The sequence below is a fragment of the Myotis davidii genome, unplaced genomic scaffold (assembly GCF_000327345.1).
Source record: "Myotis davidii unplaced genomic scaffold, ASM32734v1 scaffold49, whole genome shotgun sequence".
Taxonomy (NCBI): Eukaryota; Metazoa; Chordata; class Mammalia; order Chiroptera; family Vespertilionidae; genus Myotis; species Myotis davidii.
This window is the reverse complement of record NW_006300375.1, coordinates 4,909,236-4,917,093: the sequence shown is the minus strand read 5'-3', so window position 1 is coordinate 4,917,093 and position 7,858 is coordinate 4,909,236. Positions and strand designations below refer to the sequence as shown.

Below are 7,858 nucleotides of genomic sequence, written 5' to 3'. Positions count from 1 at the left end.
CCGCCTCTGCTCTCTCCTGCTAGGGAACTGGCGGGCAGTAAGGTCTGCATGGGTAGAGGAGCAGGTCTGGACAGGACACCACACCCTGAGACAGAAGGCCCCTTTCTCCCTTTCCACCATCTGCTTCACCCACTCAACCTCTGTCATCCACTCAAGATGATCAACATGGTGGAGGAAAAGGTGAACCAGCCCAACTCCCTCTCAAAGGGAAAGCTGATATGAGGAGGGGATGGAACCCTGGTAACTTGCTTGTGAGCCCCCAGGGCCTAGAAGAGACTGCACAGCAGAGGCAGGCAGCTGTGTGAGAGCAGGGAGAATGGGGGGGCAGCCAGCAAGGAGTCTGTCCTCTCATCTCAAAGGCTCATAAGAGTGTGAGACACAGCCATAGAGAGCGCGACCCCCTCACCCTACTCATAGATGGAAAAGCCAGAAAGGTTTTGAATGCTCTCAAGCCTTCCCAGTGCCATGCACTCCATCTCCCCTCCACACGGAAGCAGTCCCCCGGGGTGTCTATGGTGCTCATGGGACTTTGGGGATGTAGGTCTTTTGTCCAGAAATACTGAGGATGGTCCAGGACCACATGGGCTGGTTTACTCAGCCTGGAGATGTTTTCAAACTTCCTGTGCTCCCCTAAGTCTTGGTTCTCCAACATGAACTGGCATCAGAATCCCCAGAGGAATGTGTTAAAACTCCAAGCCCAGTCCTAGTGAAGGAGAGCCATCTACACCTTTCCTAGAATTCCTGCAGGAGGAGCCCCTGGGAAGCATCCAGTAAATGAAGCAGCCTTGCCCCAAACTGTCTGGTCCACTGGCTGTCCCCAGAGCAAGGCCTGACCTGGCTGAGGGAGGAGCAGAGCTCTCCCCTGATGCGTCTAGAAAGCTTACAGAGAGGGTGGGACGCAAGAAAGTCACTGCTTGATTATTATTTGAAAGCTGCTAATACCACAGGTCCAACCCAAGTCCCATGAGGACCTCATACCCCAAACCCTCGGAGCTCATTTCAACCCTACACAGGAGCAAACTCCGGCTCCATGGCCGAGCTGAGCTGGGGTTGGAGGGACCTCTGATGTAGGTGTACTTCAGGAAGGCCCTGCCTGGTACACACCTCCCTGTCCTGCCACCCCTGCTTAGAGGCCCAGCCTAGTGGCCAAAGGCTCCTTAACCCCAGGGAAGCAGTAACAGCACTCACAGGGACAGAACTTCCTGCAGGCTCTGGTGCTATGTGAAAAGCAAGACAGCGAGGGTCTGAGGCCAATTCAAAGTTCATCTCCATGAGACCTTGGGCAAGTCATTTAACCTCCCTGCCTTTCATTCCATAACATCTGAAAATGGATATTAAGGGCGCTTCTACCTTCCTGAAGACAGAGGGCTAATAAATGATCTCCAAGTGCTGCCAGCACTCAGACCCACAAGGCTCATTGGATTCAATGAAGAAAGAAAACCAAGGATTTAGGGCAGCCTCTTACCCAGGGACAGGGATGTAAAATACTTCAAATCAGCTCCAGTCGCTACTCCCCAGGCCCGAATAAGGGCATTGCTGGGCAAATGCTGGCCAAATGCAAAAGCGTCTCCATTATGTTTGCTTCAGAGAAAAGACAGGGACCAGAGGCAAAAAGGATCCAAGATCAGGGCCCCTGGGTTCTCGTCCCCTCTCCTGGTACAGACACATCTTCTGTGATTTTCCTTCCCTAAGCCAGTCCTCATAGTAACTAAGTGGTACAACATACCCATACCAATAACCCCACTCCGCCTGCCACAGAAGACCTTTCTGGGGTGTCTCACTTTTCTTCTGATATTTAAAAAATATTTTATTTATTTCACAGAGGAAGGGAGAACGAGAGTGAGATACCCTTGGGCAAGTCATTTAACCTCCCTGCCTTTCATTCCATAACATCTGAAAATGGATATTAAGGGCGCTTCTACCTTCCTGAAGACAGAGGGCTAATAAATGATCTCCAAGTGCTGCCAGCACTCAGACCCACAAGGCTCATTGGATTCAATGAAGAAAGAAAACCAAGGATTTAGGGCAGCCTCTTACCCAGGGACAGGGATGTAAAATACTTCAAATCAGCTCCAGTCGCTACTCCCCAGGCCCGAATAAGGGCATTGCTGGGCAAATGCTGGCCAAATGCAAAAGCGTCTCCATTATGTTTGCTTCAGAGAAAAGACAGGGACCAGAGGCAAAAAGGATCCAAGATCAGGGCCCCTGGGTTCTCGTCCCCTCTCCTGGTACAGACACATCTTCTGTGATTTTCCTTCCCTAAGCCAGTCCTCACCCTCAGAGGTCGTTCTGCAGTAACTAAGTGGTACAACATACCCATACCAATAACCCCACTCCGCCTGCCACAGAAGACCTTTCTGGGGTGTCTCACTTTTCTTCTGATATTTAAAAAATATTTTATTTATTTCACAGAGGAAGGGAGAACGAGAGTGAGATACAAATATCAATGATGAGAGAATCATTGATTGGCTGCCTCTGTACATCCCACACCGGGATTGATCCTGCAACCTGGGCATGTGCCCTGTTCAGGAATCAAACTGTGCTCTCTTTGTTCATGGGTTGATGCTCATCTACTGAGCCACACCGGCTGGGCCAGAGCCTTCACTTTTGACATGGTTCTCAAATCCTTGCAGTCACCCCTGGGAAGTAGGAAGATGTAATTCCAAATTTCACAAGTGGTAGCAACAAGAAGAAGGGGTCAGTCTCTTTCTGGAAATTACAGTGAGGTTGAGAAAATGAATGTGTAAAGAGAAAGAAAAGGAAGTCTCCACACAAGCCATGAAGGGCAAGAGTCCCGGTCCTGGTGGTCTGGGCTCACTTCATCAGTCTCTTCAGTTTAATGTGACCACAGTGGGCGCTGTCTGGATGATGGTCAGGGGAAGATACATGGAGCTGTTGCTGATGCAAATCCGAAAATTTTATAACATTTAATAGTCAAATGTGGAAGGAAGAGACAGAAATTTCAGCACCAGCCTCAGTAAGTAAAAGGGTCAAAGAAGGTGGAGGCACCTGGATTTGAACCAGGGACCTCTTGATCTGCAGTCAAATGCTCTACCCTTGAGCAATACCCCTATTTACATATAATCTTTCATTAGCACTGTTTTACTCATGGCCCTGCATGTAGGATAGCTGCCTGTCTACATGTCACTGTTTTTTCTGCATGTCCCAGAACATGGCAACTCTTCTCACTGTAGTTCACTGTCTTGTCTTCAGCCCTCCTCTTCTTCAGGTCATGATAACTGCACCCGCCTTAACACCTTGGAAGTCCATTTGAGTCTACAATAGTTTTTCTACCTAAACCAGCACATACTTTTTAGAACAATCATGGTCAGGTCCAGGTCCTCAGTGAATATCACACTCAGTTCTGGGGGAGCCTCGTCCCTATTCTAAGATCTCAAGAGAGTGCTCATTGTTCCACTCATTCAGTCACTCAACAAACACAGAGCATGTGAGGTTCAGGTCCTGTCATCCATGTTGAGGAAACAGAGACTTAAACATTGTCCTTGTTCCAATAGGAGACAAAATCATGAAGCAAAGACTTTGCAAAAGAGTGGCAAAGCCCAAGAAGAGAGGCGTGGGAGCAGGGAGTGAGGAGCTGCCCTGCCTGGAGAGTCAGAAAGGGCTTCCTGTGGGAGATGGACAAGGAGGAGTTTGTCAGAAGAAGCTGGAGAGGATTTCAGGCAAAGGGAGGAGGAAGAACAAAGGGAAGAGTAGGTCAGGCGTGTCCGGAGCTCAAGGAGGCTTGAGATGATGTCACACATGGTGCTCATTGACCTGGGAACCATTTTGGCTTCCTGCTAAGGCAGGAGTGGGACTCGGCCATTGTCACTGGAAGCAGGCCTATGACACACAGCATGACAAGCCATGACCTCATTGAATCCTCACAACCACCCTTGTGTTGTTTAATTGCAGCACAGTTTGGCCAGAACCGAACCCAGGCCCAGGGAGCACCAGAGCACACTACCGGCCCTAGAACACAGCATAGTCAATATGGGTGTGAGGAGCCATTGGGGGGCCAGGCGCAACTATGGGGACAAGAACAATCATTTGGCTCTTTATTTAGCACTTCACACTAAAAGTGAGTTGAGGAAGGGGGCACCCGGATTTGAACCGGGGACCTCTTGATCTGCAGTCAAATGCTCTACCCCTGAGCTATACCCCCACACCTGCTTATGAACCTTAATTACACCTCTTCAACTGTGCACCTGACTCCTATTTCTGGAATCCTACAGCCCCGCCTCTGGGAGCAGGCAGCCTGCCCTATGACATCCTGGCTCTCACTGTCATCACTTGCTCACTCCTCCACCTGTAAACACCTGCTCACCACCTTCTATGTGCCAGACTCATCCTTCCTGCTTCCATTTTCTCCCTCTCTGGCTCCACTTTCCTGTGCCATCTGTTTCTGTCTGCTCTACAGTGGGCAATCATTGCTTTCCCAGCCTAAGAGAGCCCTGGCCCCCTCTGCTCTCTCCTGCTAGGGAACTGGCGGGCAGTAAGGTCTGCATGGGTAGAGGAGCAGGTCTGGACAGGACACCACACCCTGAGACAGAAGGCCCCTTTCTCCCTTTCCACCATCTGCTTCACCCACTCAACCTCTGTCATCCACTCAAGATGATCAACATGGTGGAGGAAAAGGTGAACCAGCCCAACTCCCTCTCAAAGGGAAAGCTGATATGAGGAGGGGATGGAACCCTGGTAACTTGCTTGTGAGCCCCCAGGGCCTAGAAGAGACTGCACAGCAGAGGCAGGCAGCTGTGTGAGAGCAGGGAGAATGGGGGGGCAGCCAGCAAGGAGTCTGTCCTCTCATCTCAAAGGCTCATAAGAGTGTGAGACACAGCCCATGAACTGGCATCAGAATCCCCAGAGGAACGTGTTAAAACTCCAAGCCCAGTCCTAGTGAAGAAGACCCATCTACACCTTTCCTAGAATTCCTGCAGGAGGAGACCCTGGGAAGCATCCAGTAAATGAAGCAGCCTTGCCCCAAACTGTCTGGTCCACTGTTTGCAGCAGAGGGAGCATAAGCTGCCCCCAGAGCAAGGCCTGACCTGGCTGAGGGAGGAGCAGAGCTCTCCCCTGATGTGTCTGGAAAGCTTACAGAGAGGATGTAACGCAATAAAGTCACTGCTGGGTTATTCTTTGAAAGCTGCTAATACGACAGGTCCCACCCAAGGCCCATGAGGACCTCATGCCCCAAACCCTCGGAGCTCATTTCAACCCCATGCAGGAGCCAACCCCGGCTCCATGGCCGAGCTGAACTGGGTTGGAGGGACCTCTGATGTAGGGGTACCTCGGCCAGGCCCTGCCTGCTACACACCTCCCTGTCCTGCCACCCCTGCTTAGAGGCCCAGCCTAGTGGCCAAAGGCTCCTTAACCCCAGGGAAGCAGTAACAGCACTCACAGAGACAGAACTTCCTGCAGGCTCTGGTGCCCCGTGAAGGGCAAGACTTTGAGGAGCAAAGGCCAATTCATAGTTCATCTCCATGAGACCTTGGGCAAGTCATTTAACCTCCCTGCCTTTCAATCCATAACATCTGAAAATGGGAATTAAGGGCACTTCTACCTTCCTGAAGACAGAGGGCTGATAAATGATCTCAAAGTGCTGCCAGCACTCAGACCCACAGGCTCATTGGATTCAATGAAGAAAGAAAACCAAGGATTTAGGGCCAGCCTCTTACCCAGGGACAAGGATGTCTCTTGGTTCCCCTTCATTGACAAGCTGGGAGAGTTCTTCCTGCCAGTCTCCAGGTCCTGAGACTCGTAGTCATATCTTCACAGTCATAGGCACCTGACTGTGCCCACAGGAACATGAGTTACAGCCATTTCAGGAAATAGCTCAAATCGGTTTCAGGCTCTACTCCCCATTCCCAAATAAGAGGGCATTGTTGGTCAAAAGCAATGCACTTTCATTATGTTTGCTTCAGATATAAGGCAGGGACCAGAGGCTAAAAGGATCCAAGGTCAGGGCTCTTGGGTTCTGGTCCCCTCTCCTGGTACAGACACGTCTTCTGTGATTTTCCTTCCCTCAGAGGTCATTCTGGAGTAATAGGTACAATCATATCCATTCCACCTGCCACAGATCTTTCTGCTATGTCCCACTTTTCTTCTGACATCAAAAAAAAATATTTTTATTAATTTTATTGAGGGAGAGATAGAAACATTAATGATGAGCAAATCATTAATTGGCTACGTCCTGCACATTTCACATTGGGGTTTGAGTCTCCAACCCGGGCATGTGCCCAGACCAGGAATTGAACTGTGATCTGGTTCATAGTTCTATGTTCAACCAGAGTCACACTGGCTGGGCATCTTCTGAAATTAAAAAAAAAAAAAAAAGAATGCTTTCATTGACTTTTTTTTTTTAGAGGGAGATAGAATCATTAGTGAGAAACATCAACCGAATACCTCCTGCACACCCCCCACTAGGGATCAATCTCGCAATATGGGGACGTGCCCAGACTGGGAATTGAACCAGCAACCTCTTGGTGCATGGGTCCATGTTCAACCACTGAACCACACAAGCTGGGCTCTTCTGACATTTTTTAAGCCCTTTAAAGTCAACTGGTTACTGAAATTAGGGGCCAAGAGGTCAGGCTTTGCAGCTACGGGCTCTCCCTCCACTGAGTCTAAGGCGCTTGTTGAATCCAAGCAGGATCCTCCACCTCTACTTGGTTCCTGTTCCTGGTACCTCTTGCTGCCAGGGACGGGGGCAGTCGCAGGACCCAGAAGTTCCTGTTCCTCATCAGGTTCTCCATGTTCTCCAGCCGCCTCTGCAATAGCTCCCCTAGCACAGCCCATTTGCCATGCAGTTGGTTCCTGAACTTAAAGGTCATTTATTTAAATTGAGTTTATTGGGGTGACATTGGTTAATAAAGTCATATAGGCTTTAGGTGTACAATTCTATACAAGGTTGTTTTCTTAAAGTCGGCCAGCTTCTCTTTTCTTCAGCTGTCCTTGTCCATCCATCCTTCCAAGCTCTTTAGTCAGAGTGCCTAGGACTTCATCTTCTTTCCATGGGCTGAATGGCAGCCAAGATGGCCAGAAGGGAGGTCTCTATAGATTGGAATTGAGCCTCCCCATATGCCATTCCCGTATTAGACATAAGGTGAGTCAGCCACCAGGAGAGGGGTCCAGAGCCATTTCCAGCTACAGGTAGGTCAGGATGCTCTCGAATAGGGGGAAACTTCTTCCAGGCACCCAAAGGCCTCATTGGTCAGACCCCCAAACAGAGCCCACCTGGAAGACTGTCAAAGACAGCAGACGCTGGACTCCACAGGGCCCCCATGGGAAGAATCTTGAACCAAGACCCAGAGGCAATATAAGATGAACTAACAAAGCATTACCACAATAAATGAAGAGTGTGAAGGATTTGAATCCCAGCTATACCACACACAGAGATATGAGCTTAGTCAATTACTTAACCAACCACTTCACCCAGGGACACAGCCCAGCAGGAGAAAGGAAGTGAGTGAGAAACCTGAGTCCTGAAAACTTCCCAGGGCACTGATGCATACCGAGTGCTAGTTCAGTCTGTGAGTGTTCTAGAGCACCCTCGTCCCCTCCCCCGCAAACAGACACACACAGTGTGCTGTGGGAAATCTGGCAGGTGTGAGCAGCAGCAGAGTCCCTGTGCTAGTGCGGAGCAGCCCACCCAGAAACCGCCCTGTACCGCAGCTGTCTATACCAGAGAGCAGGAACCAGGTCATGTGCACACACTCATAGCCCAATATATATTTATTGACTCTAGACTGAGGCAAGGAACTGAACTGCCACCATCAGTTCTTCAGGGCCTTTAACACCAGCACCCCACCTTTCTTTGTTTTACAAATGAGGAAGCCAAGACCCAGAGCTGGGAGGGAGC

The 7,858-nt window shown here is 49.9% G+C and overlaps 2 non-coding genes across 2 annotated transcripts; both read right to left on the bottom strand.

Annotated features, from left to right (window-relative positions):
• Positions 1-3,000: 3,000 nt before the first annotated feature.
• TRNAC-GCA lies at positions 3,001-3,072 on the bottom strand. Its single transcript has one exon. It is a non-coding gene; the product is annotated as a tRNA-Cys (tRNA).
• A 1,018-nt stretch (positions 3,073-4,090) lies between these two features.
• On the bottom strand, positions 4,091-4,162 carry TRNAC-GCA. The gene has a single exon. It is a non-coding gene; the product is annotated as a tRNA-Cys (tRNA).
• Positions 4,163-7,858: the final 3,696 nt, after the last annotated feature.